Source organism: Phalacrocorax aristotelis, chromosome 6 (genome assembly GCF_949628215.1).
Source record: "Phalacrocorax aristotelis chromosome 6, bGulAri2.1, whole genome shotgun sequence".
NCBI lineage: Eukaryota > Metazoa > Chordata > Aves > Suliformes > Phalacrocoracidae > Phalacrocorax > Phalacrocorax aristotelis.
Genome location: NC_134281.1, coordinates 56,137,584 through 56,156,950, shown reverse-complemented (window position 1 = coordinate 56,156,950; position 19,367 = coordinate 56,137,584). Strand labels below are relative to the sequence as shown.

Here is a 19,367-nt window from a genome sequence, read left to right as displayed (position 1 = left end):
CACATTGCTGATACCACTGCAATGCACCCGCTATTAAACAAGGTTTGCTACTCTACCTCAGCATCAATTCTTGGCTGTTTTCTCCACTGCTCTCCTACTTGGAAACATCAAAGTCCTCCAGGATTTCTTTGTGTGGCAAAGGCTAGCGATGTCCTCCACAGCAGGTCCCTGCTCTCACTCTGCTTCCTTAAACACGCCGCTATCAGAGGGCCACTTGCCACCAGCGTAAGGACCAAGTGGCGGGTGTCCAGCAGCTGGGCATGGCTCAGCCTCTCAGCTAGTGCCACAGGCTGCTCTGTGCTTTCAGTGCTGATGCATTTTGGCACACGCTGGCCGGCCCCACTACCTGCCCCTGCTCCACACCTACTCAGAGCGGGGAGGGGCTCCTCCTGGTAGAAGAATCAGGCTTCGATTTTTCAGGTTTCACTCAGCAGTTTGTGATTTGTAGCTGCTGCTGCATGTTGGTTGTAAGCATAGTCGGTTTTGCCTACTCATGCTTATCTCCCCTGGTTACAATACATTCTGTTTCTGATGAAAATATTACTCTGATGAGTGTTTCTCAGGCTCCACCATACTCTCATGCTTCCTGCTAACTAGCGCAAGCCTTATTGTTGCAGTTCCTAATATTTTGCTTCATTTGTAGATCTAGCAATTTAGTTTGTAAGTAGCAAGAAAGAAAGTATTAATCTATATCTTCCCCCAGTGCTCCAGACAGATTGGTTCACTACGGAACAATTACATACATATGTGCTAGCCTATATGTCTTGTAAAATCAAATCATATAAGGATGCTTTAGCCAGAACAAGCCATAAAGCTAGACAAGGCATGGAAAAAAACATTCCCAAATATGTACTGCTTAAATTATAAAACTATAAAAAAATAAAGCGGAATTGAAAAGGGCAAAGGAGACAAAATGTAAACACAAGCTTTTATATGCTCTGTGTAATACAGAGTGAATGTCATTTTGACAGGCTGGTATCATGAACTGCCAATGTAGTTCAGAAAAGAAAGGGATATCTCCAGCATTACAGCAATGCTGCTTTCTCACATCAAAGCCAGTTACAAGATCTATGTCTGTGGTTGCCAGGTCTAACTGCCTACTTGGGAACTAAACCAGGGGAAATCATTTCCTAAGTAATTGTATTTAAAGTGTCCAGAAAGATCATGAATCTTCAGAATCTCCTTTAGAGATGCAGCCTTTTTAGTGGGGTCTCACAACAACCCCCCTCAGTGCAACGAGTGCCTCAGTGCAGCTGAAAGCCCCCCCAAAACCTGCCGCAGTCAGGCCTTCTGTAGGACATCAGTGAGGCAATTGTAACACACCGCTAAGTTGATTTTGTGCCTTTGAAAAATCTCCTCCTTAACACAAATACTCCATCACTGTCAGCTGAACACATTTAACTTTTGAATTAATGTTATTTTCAAGAGGTCAGACATGTGACAGTAACAACAGTCTTTTGCCAAGCCATGTATTTCAGGTCTGCATCTGAATTTCCCCAGAGCCTGGTATTGTATAAATACGAATAACTGACTCTGGCTCATCGCTAATGCAAAACTTCTGTTCTCTGGACTCCTTCAGGGCTCCACTCGTGGCTTCCATCCCCACGCAGGCATGGGGAGGCAGAGCCACTCGGTGCCCTCTCCTGTGGCACACACTGCTTAGCAGGTCAGAGGGACCTAACAGCCAGCAGCTAAGAATAACAGCACTCATTTTTCCTCCCATTTTGTCCCCATCCCAAAGACCGCCAGGTGTCTCAGTGGAGGTTTAGATGATCGCTACATGGTTTGTGAAGACTCACGCCTCCACCGAGGGCCGCAGCTGCCAGGCTGCGCTGGGCGCTGGGCCGGGGGCACCTCCAGCGCGGCTGCTGCCCGGCCTGGCACTCGTGGGTGGCGCAGAGGAGCAAAAGCCTCTGGGAAGAGGGACGTGGCTGCCTACACCCATGGCTGGGCTATCGCAGAGGAAGAGGAAGACAGCCTCCACTCTGAGAATGGTCTATTTGATATTACATTGCAACTGGACGAAATACCAAACCAGTGCTCTGTACAGTGTCTTTTGGTGGTTCTACAGATCTAGGATGTTCAGAAGTATTTGTGGAAGCGCTATTTGTGGAGGCACATGCAGCTGGAAGGTGCCTGGGCTTGGGCTTTGGTGGAAACAAGCAATGGGTCTGCCCCACCGTGCCAATCCCTGCGACTCTGGCAGCGTCAGTGAGTAGCAGCGGGCTTTGGGACAGGCCTGGGGTGTGCGTGGTGCCTCAGCCCAGTCCCCGTGGTAAGTGAAGTCGCAGATTTCTGCAGTACAGTTTCACTGCGACCCTGCTCTCGCCCAACTGACTATTAAGAATACCAAGCAATACTGCATAAACATTGACATTAGTTTTCCCCATGCAGTAATGCTATAAATCCTGCTCTGCTGCTGTGAGAAGATTTTGGGGGGCACAGCTCCCCTCTCTGGACCTACCTCCGGGTACATGCCCAATTCCTGGGATTCCTTTTCTCCCTGTCTCTCAGCACAGGTTGCGTCCAGATCTTCTGTCAGTTAAATTTTATTTTCCAGCCTGCTTTGTAATTCAGAGAGTGTTTTGGTTCACTTGGCTGGCACACAGTATTTTCACCACACCCTTGTCTCTTCAGACAAACAACCTCTTTTCTAACCTCTGGCAGAGCTAAACCGAGTGAGTAAGAAGAAACAGTAGTTAAGGCACAATAAATAAAGCCACCCTGAAGAAATACCTACACAAAGCAAGATGAATGGGCATCATCTACCTGGACAGTGTTGCTGCTAAACATGAGAGGAATAAAGCAGACATGTCAGGTGCACTAGGACACATGACGAACAGGGAACGACGTTTCTTGAAACCGTAGTTTTATCTCTGCTCGTTTGGATCAAACACTTGTAATAGTTGTGGATTAATTTCCTTCCCGTAGTCAAAACAATAAGAGCCAGGCACCATTTTATTAATTTCCAAACCAGCGTCAGATAAGCAGAATTGCATTTAAAAAAGTAAACACCCTGCTATAGAATTGGAGGATATGTAAGTGTTTGGGGCTTTTTTTTTCCTGTGTCTATAAAGGGGGAGGTTTTTAGCACTATGAATAGATTTCATTTTGTAAGTTGTGCTACAAAGCACTGATAAGGCAACGGGAAAGCAGCAGAGATTGGGGCAGAGCAGGAAGAAATACCACCCGTATTAGGAGACAGCCACTTACTTAGTCGCTCCCATTTGAATAAAGATGCCATTGTTCAGCCAGAAGAATGCACATATTCACAGGCCCGGCACAGAATAGCTCAGTGTATCTAGAACTCCAGAAGTGTCCAAATTACAGCCCCAGGGCCAAAACTGCCCTTGAGTCTTTCTGAAGAATGACCCTCTGCTTAATTAATCAGTGCTTTAACTGTGAGTGATCCCAGGACACACTTTTCTCAGGCCTTTTTCTTAGCCCTGCTTGTTCAGAACAAACCTTTAAATGTTCTCTGGCTGATTTTTGACCATTTTTTTTCCCCTTTCAAGATTATTATTTCCTGTTTTACTGTGAAAGCTCGTTAGAAACGAAGACCAGCATCTAGATGATCTCAGTTCAGTTTACTTGGATAGGGAATGATTGACTCGGGATGGAGAGACACTGGCTCCCTTTCAAGGCCTACCGAAAAAGATTAAGTCTACAGACTCCCAGAATATTGCTACTGCAATTTTCTTTCCATATACTAAGGAAGAATTATAGCAGGGCTGATGAGTTTGTACATGCCATTTTGTTAGTCATATTTGATCCCATTGCCATAACTCCAGCTGTTGTGCATGGGATCCTTACCAAGATCTCTTTCCCATTTACTCTGCACGAGACAAGTTTGAATTTACAGCACTGAGAACTCCTGCTGGTTGTCACAGTCCAGGTTGTCTGGATTCTCATAAAGCTTTCCTTTCTGTCCGGAACAGAACTGAGATTCGATGGCAACTAGAAATGCATGAAAACAATGAAAAACTTTGTGCAAAATTTCTCTCCAAATTGGGCTCCACCTTGTCTACCTAGCTTTGATGATAAATTTCATCTTACTCTAATTGACGTTAAAGTTTAAGAGGGAAAGTCAATGGTTCTGCTTAAAATGAAAACAGCAGTGTCTTTTGGGTTTTTGTAAACAGTGCTTTTTTCAGTGAAAACCAAGTGAATTTTGACTATCTTTACAAACTTGTAAAAAAATATACAAACTAAAAAATGTCAAGGTTTTAAAAAAGTCAGCATGAATGTTTTGAAAAGCTATAATGATAATATAATCTGCAGCTAGGGAAGCTGGAGCCATACTGTTTGATAGGCCCTATCTTATGATATCCAATATTAAGCTAAGTAAAATGATATGACCGGATGGCCTAACTAAATTTAGTAGTCTGGTGAATTGCCACTCTACTAAATTTAGTCAGCCCATAATGGGCATTAGATATCTACAGTCGAAATGATAAAATCTGTCTTGCTTTTTTAGGCTCCCAGCGAATGCACAACATACTACGTGGCATTATTAAGAAATAAGCAAATCTGAAAGGGAAACCAGGGGAAGAGGGAAAACAGGACCCTAAGGAACACAGAAGGAATCGGGGTGTGCAAATCACATCCTCACACTCAACACTACACCGGCAGCAGGCAAAGGTACACGGGTGCTTCTCAGATGTGTGAGCTGAAGGGAGGAGAGGGGGAGGAGGAGGGCTCTGTAGGTGCATTGATCCTCCCCACCATAAAACTGCCACTCCAAACGTACTTTGTGCTGGAGCCATGGGAAGAGGCGTGGTTATAGGTGGGAGCTGGGCTCTCTGAGCCTTGCTGCTCTTAGAAAACATATGCTGGCTGCATTTTCATACCATTCCTTCTACATTTTCCATTCTGTGCTTTGTAATCCTGGTGGTAAACAGGGCAGTATATTTCTGTGTAGATTTCCATGCATCTGTGAGCCAGCTTTACAGCTATGAAAACTGCTAAGTCACTTTTCTCAAAACCATATTCAAGGTGTTACTTACACAATTCCTGCTGTTTAAGGGGATTTCTGCTGCTCAGTCCATGTGTGCTGTTGCCTCTCTACTGATGTGAAACCATGTAGGACACATATATATATTTTTTTTAAAATGTGGAATCTCATAGGGTTAGAAGCTATTCTGGTATTAATGAGTAGAGAAGAATGGTAATTGGACATGAAAAGGAATCACCATAACATTATTCCCATGACCTTAAAAAGAGTTGCATCTTTCTTGCCTCATATAAGAAGCTACTGGATGCCCCATGTAATTCAGTGATACTTCTTGATTACAGACAAGAAATAGTGCCCTTGTCCTCACTTCGGTTCCCAGTGCAGCAACGGAGACTTAGACCTGATATTCAGCAGGTTTTGCAGATCTGCCTTTATACTGAAGGTTGAATAGCATAAACTGTAAGTTAGCTTTGATCCCCTCCCTACAATAGGCAAATTTAACCTGTTTGAAGTTCTGTGTGCATCATTCTCTCCAAGAAGCAATTTTTACTGATCATAGCTGGGTGTACATGTTCAACAGTCAGAGACTCAGAACAGTGGTTTTAAAAAAGAATATATCTCAAAATAATCAGTGTAAAAACTCCTCATTTCCTTAATCCTTTACACTAAAAGGGAACAAATAGCTGCTTGGAAAAATACTTTGTACTTTTGGTGAGGTGGAGGAGCTTCTAAAATAGTAGCTAAGAAGTAGGTATGAAAATAAGATCATTACAGCTATTACCTGTATGCAGTTCATCCGTGCAGACACAGCGTTTTAGAAACAAGAGAAAGGAGAGGGACAGAGCCTCAAAATTCAGAGCATTTTGTTCCTTCGTGACATTCCAATTTTCATTTAGAATTTACCCTTTCACAAGATGTTCCCAATAAATGGATGTGGGAAATGTGATCACCCTCTCCGAGCCCCCTCCTCATAACTTTTGGAAAGGCTGGCCATTTCAACCCCAGTTGCATTTGGAGGTTGTGTAGGTCTCAAACGCACACAGCTATCACAGGTATCCCAAAGCGCACCCCTACCTATGCCCCCATCGAGGCACGAGCCCGCCCCCACCTCGGAGGGGCTGTCACAGAGGAAACCTATTAGACGCCAGAGAATCCAATCACAGCACCTAAAGACACGGGGAACCAGGGTGCCCTAGTTCTGCTGCTCACACAGTAACTTGTTTTTCTTTTTATAATTATGTCTTAATCATTCTTTATGCTGAAATAATCATAACATATTTACAACCAGACTCTATTTTAATTTTTGTCTTCAGATCACTTTCTGTGTGGCCTCATACTGCCATTTCCAGCCCAAATGACACCCTTCCTATCAAACCCAATTTGGATTTCTTTTCTCAGGCACAGGTTTGCAAGGTATTTTTGTCAAACGATTTACTCAAGTTCAGATGTTACAGATAGACCTGCTGGTGTAAAGAGGCAGAGCAGCAACTCTGGATCGGACCCAACACGTACTGGGTTTCTCATCGCTGCATTGTCAAACTCTGTAACAAGACCTCGCTGTGTAGCATGGCTTTGTAACCCAACAGATGTGGCGCTTCCCAGCTCACTCCAGTTGTGCTTCTCACTTTTAGTACAAATGAATACTTACTGGCCAGTAACCACCAGCGTCGTTCTCCCAGACATCATTAGCCTTTTTGTGGCTGTTGTTGCTTTTTTCTTTTCTGATACGCCTTTACCCCTGTCTGCCATATTTTTTCCAAATTACTTGTAAATATTTGGAAAAATGCATTAGTTTCGCATTGCTCTTAAGAAGAGTTTAATCTAAAGACAAGTTTCATCTAGGCTTGCTCATTTATGTATATTCATGTTTTACAAGCTTTCCCCCTTTGCTTTTTAATCAAACACCTGTTTTCACAAGGACTTCACTTCTTCCTAATTGTCAGTCCTTATTATTTTTGTTAAAGACTGATTTAAAAAAAAAAAAAAACTGTTCTATTGCTCATCCATTTTAAAATCATAATTAACTTCATCTCCTTCCTTATTTGCTAATGGGTCTATTTTCTCTCCAGTATTTCCTTTTCCCCTGATACACTCATAAAGTCTCTCTTGTTTCTTTTATCCCCTTTGGCTAACTTTAACTCACTCTGCCTTAAGCTGAGGAAAGGGAGACCTTCACAACACAGCTCTTAGAACTTCCACACCGTTTTATACTTTCAAAGTCTTTTGCAGACGTCAACTCATTAACTTTCATAATATGCCAGAGAGGTAGAGAAGTATTATTAACAAACAGCTTTATTTTGAGAAGGAAAGTGGAGGGAAGGTCCTGAATAATCAATGCTGACTGCAGAGGGGCTGCCTCAAGGGCCAAAACCCCCATCCGTGTGCCCAGGCAAGTAGACAGCTAAGCCTGGTAGTGGGCGCAACATCAGCAGCAGCAAAGTTGGAAAGCTGAGCTCAGGGAAGGGATTGCAAAATCTCTCTTTCAGCTGCCTTATTTCAGTTTATTTTTTAGGTGAAGACTCCACAGAGGTTACCCACCTAGTCAGGTGTTTCTACACGATATTAATACATCTGGTTAAAAATGCTGCGGGAGAAAGCAGTGCAATTGTTTGCCTAGAGGATATTTTTAAAAACTTGTTGTTGCTTTATATAAGTGCCTGACAAACATCTTTACTCTTTGATAGCCATTACTCTTTGAAAAACAATTTCAAAACCATATGCTCAAGGTGCTTGAACTAAGATTTAACTAGCCCCATTTACACAGGGGCATATCAAGGATGTATATTCTCATGCAAATATGCCGGCCTGGGCTTCCTGCAATTTTCTTTGGTTTTGTTATACAGGATTCTCACAGCGTTTCGTAGCTTGTGGTCCATGGACCACTGGTGGGCTACAAGATATCAGGAAGTGGTGGATGAAACAACTGCACATTTTCTGAGGAAGACTGAAAGCCTAAGCTGTACAAGCATGTTCCAGTGAGCAAACAAAGAGCAGGGGGTGAAATCAAATTAACAAATGAACAATCAAAGCCTATCTTAATTTTTAGTTGGTTTGCAAATGAAAAGCATTTTGGTTAGACACGCAGCACAGCCTGGGGATATTTTTTTCATGATCCTAAACAGTGGTTAAACACTGCTTTGCGTGTCTGGAAATCTAAAAAGTTAAATGATTTTCATAAGACTCTCTTCTTCTAAGCTGGTGTCAGCAACATCTTCATCACCCTTGCTTGAACTGAGGTGCATCACAACACTGCTCCCTGGCATGGAAGGCCTAGAGCTTACTGTGATCCTGCCCCTTACGCTAGCTGACCCAGGGGATCCTTACTGAGCCCCCTGAGGAGCCCTCTCCCCTTCCCCTTCTGTCCATGCTGCCCTCCATGCCCACCATGCCTCTCTCCCACAGGCACAGGCAGGATGGGCTCCCCTGCAGCCAGGGCAAGCAAAAGCTGGTGCCATGCTGCAATTTACGGGGCTGGCAGCCAGATGAGGTACAGAGCTGTGATTTTCCTCTCTCCTGGGGAAATTCCCAGGGGTGGAAAGTGAGATGTGATGGTCTAATTCCTCCACCTCCAGTGCCTTCCCCAGAAAGAGGTCCAGGTTATTTCCCAGATCTCCATTCGTGTATGTGTGTACAGAGGGGAAAGCAGGGGAAGTATCCAGCCCCTGAAAATGACTTGGTGCTGTTCCTGCTGAGCAGGAGAGGCTCTGCACACAACCTGCTTAGCACTCCCAAACTGTGCTGGCCAAGTACCTAGTTCAGATGTTTATGGAGGTTTCTTTCCGAGGGCTGAAAGCTTGCATCTGTGCTTCCAGTTCACATTCTCTCACAAATTCGAACAAAAAGCTTGTAAAGTTCAGCATCTTCCAAATTGCCCCATATAAGTCACTACTGAAACCATATCCAAATGGCTCCCCCCCGCCATACCTTCCACAGAAATGACCTAAACTTTGTCAGGTTCACATGTCCCTAGAGATGATCTCATTTCACTGCTTCAAAAGAGCTTTGGTCTGCACAGCCTGTAGCAGCAAATTTACACTTCAAAAAGCAGACAGCTTTTTCCACATCTTATTCACTTAATGGGTGAGAATGTAAAATTAGTTCCGTTGCTGATGAGGACCTTGAGCCAAATGAAAAGTGTTCATTTGTCAGCACAGACTTACAGCCTGAAACATGATTATATAGCTAATCCAATAATGGGTTTTGATGCTGAGCATTTATTTATATACAGTATGTCTTGTTATCTGTTGATAATCAGGCTCTACAATTTACTCCCTTTTGTGTCATTAGACATAGCAACATCTTCCAGACATATTACATTTGCGTGTCAACATACAAACATACACAAAACCTTTCTGACCAAAATACTCTCTTTGCCTATTTGCTTTGAAAGACCATTTGAAACTGAGCTTTTTGTGGTTTAAAATATTAGTAGCAAATTAATCATTTTAGACTGAGAACCTCTCTGCATCTTAGAAGTCTTAATAGATTAAAATTTGAAACATAAATTTAGTTTCCTTATCTATAACATCATATGAACTGATTTATTCTTTTTTTGCCTGATGTGAATACCAATATCTAATTATCTCAGGTATAAATTTTTATACATTAAATCGTCCCTGTCCTAAAGTATTCCATGTCCTAACATCAGACAGTATCTTACACTTTGCTAACTATGCAAACACCACTATTTGATGGCTGAATGGATTAATCTTTTATAGAATAGAAAGAAAGTATAACTTGTAATGTTAATAGCAGGCAGGGTTCCTACATCAAGTACATTAAATCAAACAGAAAACCAGGAAGTTGTTTGTTTGATTTTTCTTTTTTTAAGCTTTTGACTAATCCCTGTTGCTAGCTAATGCTCCTGCAGTTGTGTGAATGACTGTAAATATCTAACACTGAATTACCGGGACAGTTTACTCCTCATTTAAATATAGAATACACAAAATTCAAATATTTAAAATGGGGAGACATGTTAATAGCTATGCTATAGTATGATACATTGCAACATTCACCAGATATTTTTTTTAAAAAAAAAAAGTCTATGGGAAAGTAAAATCACTCCAGTATTAAACTGGGAGTTAATTGCAAATGTGGGGCACACCTGCAAACTCTGCAAACAATCCTGCAACACTACGCAAGGCAATTTCTGTGCTGAAGGATAGCTCTGCCTGCAGAAACACCCAGGAACACCTCTGAGGGTTGGGTGAAGTCTCCTCTAAATTTGGCAGTCAGGAACCTTTTAGAAGTAAAGCTATTAAGTAAAATTTACCTCAAAGGATACTGCAAATCAAGGGTGCAGGTGAGACGCAAATGATGTATGAGCCAAACTCGAGCTTTTGCTGCTGCCTCTCCTACGAGCAGGATCAGGCCTCCCTGTGTGCTTTTGTTTAGCTGAAATTTACTCTACAATAAATACTTATATATTGCTGCAACATGATGTTTTATTGGGCTGCACTAGTTTACAAAAAACAGCAGGCTGGTAATAGCAGTGCTTGTGGTTTTGCCTGTAATTCATTTGTGCATGGTAATGCACAGGGAGAGATATGATACAAGATAATAAGGCAAATTAAAAAACCGACTAAACTCAGTACTTGCAATATACAGTATATTAGGACCGTGTTCAGACAGGCTGATTCTTTGGATATTTTTATTTTTTGTTTTACCTCGGCAAGGTAATTCATTAGGTATTCGCTTGGGTAAAGAATAAATGAATATAGCGTACATTACATCCTCACTTTAGTTGCAGAAACAAATCTTTCCTGTACCCGCCAATGTAATCTTCAGAGTTTTCGTTATATAAAACACCTCAAGAAAAATGCACCTCGGTAAGATTTACACTTTATTACTCTAATGATTCTACAAACACTGCCACAATGTGATGAAAGGCAAAGCAGTCCTGATCTGATTGAGAGCTAATAAAAATCAGTACTGAAAACTGAAAATAGCACCCTTATCATCTTTCTTTCATTTAGACCTGATTACTAGGGGATTATAATGCAATCACAGCTATGTGTGAGAGGTAGCTATGGGAACCAGTTTTAACTGTTTATCTAGCCAAAGATCTTAATTTAAGTTTGAACACTCTGATTCATTTATATGTAAGACACCAAGGAGACAAAATGCAGAAGAAACAGATGCTCACTTGTTCTTTCCATTTAACTTCATAAGCTACCAGCCAATTTGTCTTTCAGGGACAAAATTAATTTCTGATGACAATGTGAGCAAGTAATAAACTAGGAGTTCCTGTCCTGGGAAACTTGTTAAGGCCATGTAATGTTCTGGAGTTATTTAGAAAAAAACAATTTGCTCATAGACTTGCAGGGACATCTGTAACAGAGTTTTCTTTGTCCCTGTGCTGTTACTCATTTCTGGGGGCTTTATGACACCTTTTCCAGAGGTTGATTTGAAAAAGTTCAAAAGGAAACATATTGCCCATTATTTCTTTCCTGTGGGGTATTTTTTTTCAGACTGCTCTTTTTTTCCCCTTCATATTCACAAATCATGCAAACCTCAACACACTTGCTTTGCTACTTCAACACAGCCGAAGAAAGTAACCAGCAGCCAGGCAGCCTAACAAAATTAATCAAAAATTATCCGAGGAAAACAGTTTTTCGGAAATTTTGAGGCAAGTACACACCTGAAAACATCTGACAGAGCACTCAGAAAAAGTCTGCTATGCATGTAGATGGAAAGAGCTTTGCCCATTAATGCTGTTAACTCTGTTAAGCGGCCATCATTAGCAGGGGAAAAAAATAGCAAAATGGTGGGGGGGGAGAGAAAAAGAGAGAGAGAGAGAGATCCACCCTAAGAGCTTGTATTTTTGGTATGGGCTGTGTGTACATGCTCCTGCATCAGTTACTTAACTGAAACGTTCTCTATCTTTCATTATCTTCGCTGGTGCTATTTCCCCATTTTGGTATTTCTCTTGCATGTACAGCTCTTTACTCTGGTAACACTTTTCTGCCATTTGGCTCATTCATTGGGGTTTTATCCCCACCTGGCAGTCCCTCCACATCTGAGGTTTTCGGTAATTTAGGTAAATTTCTACAGTCTAATGTCTGTCCATTAGTACATTTAAAATCGCTCCGTCTGCTGTGCTTAACATTCGTTTACAGCTTATGTTCTTCACATGAATGTTCCTTTTCCAGCAGTTCTTTTGAAGAAAGTTTAAAGTAAGTTGCAAAATGTTTCTTTTTCATCTAAACAGGGAAATGAATTTAAGAAAGGAAGAGAAGAGCCTGAAGGTTTAGCTCTTTCAAATTTTAAACAGAATTCAAAACACTCTTGGAACACATCTGTCGGAGAAAGCACAAGAGCACCTGCATTTTAAGAGTGAGTCTCTTCCCTAACTCCTTCCTTGATAATAGCCTGCATGAACAGCACCTTTAAACCACATCAATCCCAGACGCTTTCCATCCATCCAGTTATTATTTCCCTTGGCACTGAAGTGCAACTACCTCTAGACCGCAGCTTCCCAGCGATGTGCAGCCCACCGTACAGCACCACGGCTCACAACAAGAAGCGTTTAAAACTGTTCAGCTGAAATTATAAAAAAAGGGGAATTTTAAACAGGTAGTTCAGACCAGAGCTCCGCCTGGATACTGCATGGAGCAATACTAAATCTTGATTTAAAGGCCAGATGGTTTCAAATATAAATGATAAGAATGAAGTATGGAATGGAAAAACTAAGAATTTAATGAAAAATATTAACTTTACCATGGTTCTTTTTGTATTTGCTTAGCAGGACCTCACCAGCACACTGCCTGAGCACACAGTGCATGGCCCGACTCTGTATCTATAGGGAAGGGTACACCACGGTTCAGCTGTTCCCTTCTATTCTCCTTTACTTTCAGTTAGTTTTCAGTGATCACGTTAGTGCTTTGAGACATGCCCACCCAAGTGTGGTGGCTTGGCCATTAGCTGAGCACCAATAAGGGTGTCACCAGCAAGGCCCACTGCAAACTTATCAGTGGGACTTAAAGAAAATTTAAGTTCATTCCTTTAATGGAGATTTTTTTTCATACCATCCTTGCCACACAGCTTTGAAGGCTTGCGTGCAAAGGCAGGATATATACCGAGGCCATACAGATGAAAACAGAGCATTAATTCATGTTTCAAGAACACAGAGTGAGGAAAGTTCACACACTTTAGAAAAAAACACAACATTTTGCAAATTAAATTAGTGGTTGGGAGAGATGAGATCAGCCAGTGCTCTGACATCCTCTTGCACAGGCAAGCGGGAGATGCAGCAGGGACATGACAGCAGTGTGCCTCTAAGGGGGGGGGTGATGAAATTTCCCACTTAAGACACTCCGCAGGTTTGGGACATATTGATTACTGAGGCAAATTTAATAAAAAAGAATGTAAGGATATAAACGAAAGACTCTGTCAGGAAGGTTTGGGGGGGGTGTGGTTGGCTGGTTATTTGTGGAGCTCTGCGACAAATCTGAAAATTGGTGTTGGCCCGCTGGGAAGCACAACAGCCACCCTGGGAAAAAGATAACAGTTTTCTGGGCTGCGAGTTTAGGAGAGCAATAGCTGGAGTAGGGCTATAGTTTATATAATATTAATCATCCACAAAGCAAAATGTTAATTAGCATGCAATTAAGGTGGAAAGCATCCTTACTTGGATTAAAAAAAATCCTAAACCAATAATGTCATAAAGTACCAATATTGGGAAAATTGAGCATTTCGGTCCACTTTACCAGTCACTCAGAGCCCCTGGCAAACTGGCTCAATAAGAGCAATTTAAGGTGGGGAAGTGCATAAAGGGGGGGCGGGGGGGGAAGATATGGGCTGGGGCAACTTTGGGAAACCTATTCCAGAAAATCACAGCTGCCACTTCGTTCCTGTGAAGGTCTGAGACCCGACTCAACACCACAGAGCAAGATTTCTTAGATGTCTCGTTTTAAAATTTGCAACAGTCTAATGATTTACTTTTTAAAACTTGCAGATCAGGAAGACATTAGTAGAACAATGAAAAACTTGGCATCTAAATAACTCTATAATGTATTTCCAAAACCAAACAGATATTTTCCACTCTTCCACAAAACTCAATATAGTATAATATATTACACATTTCTATGCAGAAAGTCTTACATAACCTATCTCCGTTTCAATGAAGCTGTAAATTTGGCAGTCGGATATCTGAAATGCAATTTTGATTAAGTTAAGAAGTGGGAAAACCACAGCTGGGCTGGAGTCAGGTGAGTCTGAGAAAAGAGAAAGAGTCCATAGGCCTCTCTAAAAAGCCCGCAACACAAAATGAACATGTAACATTGCCTTTAGGGAACTGAGCCCACAAGCCCAGAGGACAACAGACTTGTTTAGGGTGGGAGATTGTAAAGGAGGATGCCTGTCCCCTGGGCTAGTTTAGTGTTTTACAGATTGTAACCACCCTATTCCTGCTACAACAGAAGCAACATGAGCTCCCTCAGCAGTACATTAGGGTGCAAATCAACAACAATGAATGAAAAGTTTCTTTTAGCTTCAAAAATCAGCACAAAAAACATATGTGAGCTATACGAGAGCTGTGTCGGTAATACCTCAGTCTTCAGTGAGATAATCCCAGACTGGGTCACCTCTGGTCTTGGAGGGCGTCAATCTTTGGAAGACCAAGAAGTCAGCAGATGCTCATCCTTTCTGCAATGCCTCAGCAGAAACCAGGTCTTTGTTTCATGGTGCATAAAGGCGGTGAAATCCATGAAGCTCAGAAATCTCAAGGACTACAAAATAAATCCACTCCCTTGCAGTGCTAATACAGGAAATTCCAGTGCGAGGGAACGCAGCCTCTGTCCAACATACCACAACCAGCAGAAGAATGTGGCTTCAGAGGAAAAAAACTTTTAACTGGTTCCTAGTGGGGACGCCTATAAGTTGACTTTGCATTACAGTAACAAGCCTATCGATCTATTCAGTTGTGGATGTATTTCTGCCGGCCTTGCCGTGAGAGCAGCAGAGCTGCGGCGGAGGGCCTGCTGGGCGTCCCGCGTGGGCAGGCCACCCTTCACCTGCGAGACCAGGCACACGCGGAACATGGAAAAGGTGATTTTCTTTTCCTGATGAGCTTGCGAGGAGGCAGGCAGGACTGTGAAAGTCTCTACCCTTTCCGAGAACTCAGTAAAAACTCACCTCTCCCCCTCCTCATGAAGTCAGTAAAACCCATCAACACCAAAGACATTAATTTAACTATGCAGCAAATACAAATTGAAGCTTAACTTGTACCATGAAAAATGCTTTTTGGTGTCTCCTGCAGCTGCCAAGACTACCAGTTAGCACACATGATATTGTCCGTACCTGTCTAATAGGAACCTGACTACTGAGAGCTGAGACTCAAACCATGAAGACCACATGTGGCCTTCAGAGATAACTATTCTGGAAACGTCAGGGGAAAAAAGGGAAAAGATGAGAATTGGGCCCTGAACGTGGCATAGCTCCAATAACGGCATCTTACAGCCTGCCACTCTCATCTTCCCTTTGATAAACAGGTGGCAACGGAGAGCAAAGCACGTGGCGGGGTGCAGGTCCCAGCGTCCGCCCCTTCCTTCCCTTCCAGCTCTACCTGCCTCTGTGGCACGGGGCAGGGACAGCATGGACACACCTTGTGCTTTGAATTTCTGACCCAGGACTGTCCCTTACAGCAATATGCCAGCTCAGCTGTAGTAAATCTAGGGTTTTTTAGGTTTAACCATATTATAAATGTTAGCCAGTAATCACAAAAGCAAAATCCCCCCCTTTTTACAGAAGGGCTCTCTCCATCACCCAGGTAAAAGCTAAGAACCTGAGAGTGACGGTTACTGACACATGAAAGCTTGGCTGTTCCAGCTAGAGGAAAGGCACCAAACCTGAGACAAATATTTTGTCAACCCTCATGGGGAATCTTGTAAAGCCATCTCCCATCCTGTAACCGTTCTGTGGTTAAATAGTAGCTTCAGTTCTCTGATGTTGCAATCCAGCACCTTTCACGGGCATTAAATTCCCTCTAAATGAATTCTAAGAAGAAAAAAAAAGCATTCTGGTCAGAGTTATTTCTATTGCCCAGTTATTTTATAGGAATCTGATAACTAGTTTCCTGCTACAGAGATTACATCTTGAATACTTAATGTCAATTTGGAAATTTTTTAGACAAAACAAAAATAGATCTAAAATATAACACACACAGTTTAGCTAAGTGTAGAACATTAATGCAAGGCATGATTGGAAAAAGAGCAAGTAAATTGGAGGAGGAGAGCAGACTCAATGGATATCTCTCTGGGTTAGTACATGCTATAACTGGTCATTCAGGCATTTCTGGTTCTGAAAGTACATTTTTCTTAGCATAAAAATCTCAGAGTTCAACAATTCAAAAAAAAAGTTAGAATGAAGGATAGAGTGCAGCCAAAGGATAGCCTTTAACAACCATTTCAAAATGAAATCTAAATATGCTTACATATTAGATAAATGTTGGCTTCCAGGGAAGCTTTACAACACTTTAATTCCATCCTGGACTGGGATATATGGAAATGTTTTGAATTTCCATAAGTGTCCAGAGCTCTCTGCTAAGCTAACAAGCTGATATTTCTATTCATATAATAGAAGCTATTTCTTCCCTGAAGTAACTCACCGGACTGTCTTTGGTGACTTTTCTTTCTTACTTCTTTTGAGCTGCAGTACAATTTCATTAATAAGACTATACAATAATTATTCTTCTCATATTCTCATCAGCTACTGATAACTCAACTGCCCTATTTTTTGCCACCTGGATTCCAGGATCTACTCCTTTTTTTTAAAAAAAAAAAGAGGTTTTTTCCCCTCTCATTACTTAAATCTCAGCAAAGCTAGTGGGTCGCATATAGATAGAACATCTCACTGGCCGCTCTCACTTCCCCCCGCCATGGCACAACTAAGTTCTCTGGAAGTTTTTCTTACCCTTCATAGCCAAATCATCAGCGCCCAGTCCACGACCCATGGCCCATCACACACGCCACATGCACACAACTCCTGTAGAATAGACAAATTAAGGCTGGCCTTAACTTTCCTGAGCCCAGGATATTGTAAGGTGAGCAGGGAGACCCAGTGAGTTGTCCGAATGCTGCAATGACCCAGGGAAAGCGTTGGCAATTGTGCTCCCTGCAATAGAGGAGGAAAATGCAACCCTGAAGTCAAAAACATTTAGCGCTAGCTGAGATTTGCAGACACCTGAGAAGAGCAGACTGGTACCCGTTCCCAAGACATGCTAGGCATCCCTCCATCTGCATTTTGTCCTTGTTCATATACAGGTAAAATGAGTAAAAAAAAAATCCTGTAACTGGCTAAATCAATCAATGATCCTTAACATGAAGCAATATATCAAGAAATGCCTCTTGACACCGTACCTTCAGGCTGGTACAGGCAGCCCGTTCCTCACTGCTCGCCGCGCTGACGCTGTGGCTGGCTCCAGGTCACGCAGAGCCCAGCCGGCTGCCGTGGCAGCTCTCATGCAGCAGCTGGCAGTGCCCCGTCATCCTGTGCTGTCCCAGAGCTCCTCGGAGACCTGAAAACACAGTGGCAGTGGTTCCTCCTCAGGCAGGACTGCTCAGCCACTGCCTTCATGGATACAGCACCGGCAGCTTAACACACAAATCCTTCTTGAGGAAAGTACGGACGCAGAGTCCGTAGGCTCATGGGTGCAGCCTGCAGTGACCATGGGCACTGGTGATGACAACCTATTTACCCACACAGAGTTACAGTATTAATTTGCAAGCAACAGACAGAAGCAGGGCTGTCAGCCAACCAGTAATATTTTGTAGAGCTGGTGCCATGTGTCATTTATTAAAGGTCTTACTTCAGCAAAACACATGGTTTAATGCTAAGCCCAAGGGTGTCCCAGTGAAGCCAGTTGCACCTCTTATGGTCTTCAAGACAGCTACCTAAAGAGCTGAATAAACGAGGCTTTAGTTATTTTACCAGAACTTTTTCTCTGTATTAGCCTTCTTTTTCAGCCTCTGTGTTTAAAGTTGAAGGAAATTACACAAAAAAAGCAGAACATAATTAAAGCGGGATTCATAGCAAAGAAAGGAGGTGCTTTGATTTTAACTGTACTTAAGGAGGAACTTGAAGGCCAAAGAAAACGGCCCATGGTGCTAAACAATTTTTATAACTTGTCGTTGTGCATGATGCCTTTAAGCGAGTCCATCACTGAAGGCTGTACTCTGTCACTGAACCTGAAATCCTATACAATGTTTTTGTCTGGTCTAGCTTCCCGTGGCTAGTGTATCTCAAGACAGGAGGGAGATCTTATCAAAACAGGAGAGATTAGGAACAGCACGCAAACCTGCTCAGCAAACAGATATGAATCTTGAGAGACACCCTCTCCTCACAAAAGCAGAGCCTACAGATATGGGTTAAAATGGGTGAGCTGACTCTTTCAAAAAGATGAAAAACCATTTGGCTTCTGCAGTCTGAAAGGTGATTCCGCACTGTAACTGCTCGTCGGGCAAGGGCACACGCAAGCCCTTTAATACGGCTGCCCAAGACATAGTCCAGGAAGAGCAGCTTTCACAATTTGGCAGCTGGGTGTGGAGATAATCATGTGGATACGGGCACTGACCTCTCTGCTAGAACAGATAATAGAACAAAAAAAGAGGAAGATGCCAAGGAGATACTTGATTTCTTTGGGTAATTGTGACTTGCAGTTTGTTATCACACTCAAGTGGAACATCAACAGGTTTTGGGTTTTTATGTGAATCTTTAGGGAAAATTGATAACATCAGCAGTCAGCTATCTCCTGTTGCCACTGTCTTGGTTCCTAACACAACTAGTAATTCAGACCCAATGGGCTTCTTATGATCATTGTGGGTCAAGGTCTGGGGTAACAGAAAATGATTGCAAAAGAAAGCAACGGAGAGGAGGCTGTCCTAGGCCACGGCACGAAGCTTTTGTACAACTGAAAACCCACACTACAGTTACGGTGTTGCCCTTTGTATTCCCTCCACTGTGGAGGACCACTACTACTCTGGCCAGGTGGCCTGTTCCCTGGATGCAGGAACCTGCTCACATCAGCCCTTGCCTTCTCTCCGGCATGAGGGAGAGGTTCCTCTGCCTTTGAAAGACTGAAGTGGATACCTCATTAGGCCTTGATTATCCTCAAGCAATTGCTTAGATTTCTGCCCTATTACCAATCTGCCTTTTTTAGCAGAGGTCGTGGAATGGGCAGTGGCTGTCATGTCTTCGTTATAATGCATCATTTGAAACTTTTCAATTAAGCTTCAGATCAGGCCACAGTACTGAGACCGCTTTAACGAGGGTGAGTAATGACCTTGTGCTGCACGTGATTTCTGGCACACCATCAGTTTTAATTCTTCTTGATCTTACTGTAACCCTTTGATACTTTGGATCAAGGGTTCTCTTGAAATGCTTTAAGCACATCGTAGGACTTTCAGGGACTGTTCTG

The 19,367-nt window shown here is 42.5% G+C and overlaps 1 long non-coding RNA gene across 1 annotated transcript in view; it reads right to left on the bottom strand.

Annotated features, from left to right (window-relative positions):
- Positions 1-14,731, bottom strand: part of LOC142059335 (uncharacterized) — a 39,574-nt gene extending 24,843 nt beyond the window's left edge. The window contains exon 1 of the long non-coding RNA XR_012661290.1: positions 14,503-14,731. This is a non-coding gene — a long non-coding RNA (uncharacterized LOC142059335). The remainder of the gene's footprint in view (positions 1-14,502) is intronic.
- Positions 14,732-19,367: the final 4,636 nt, after the last annotated feature.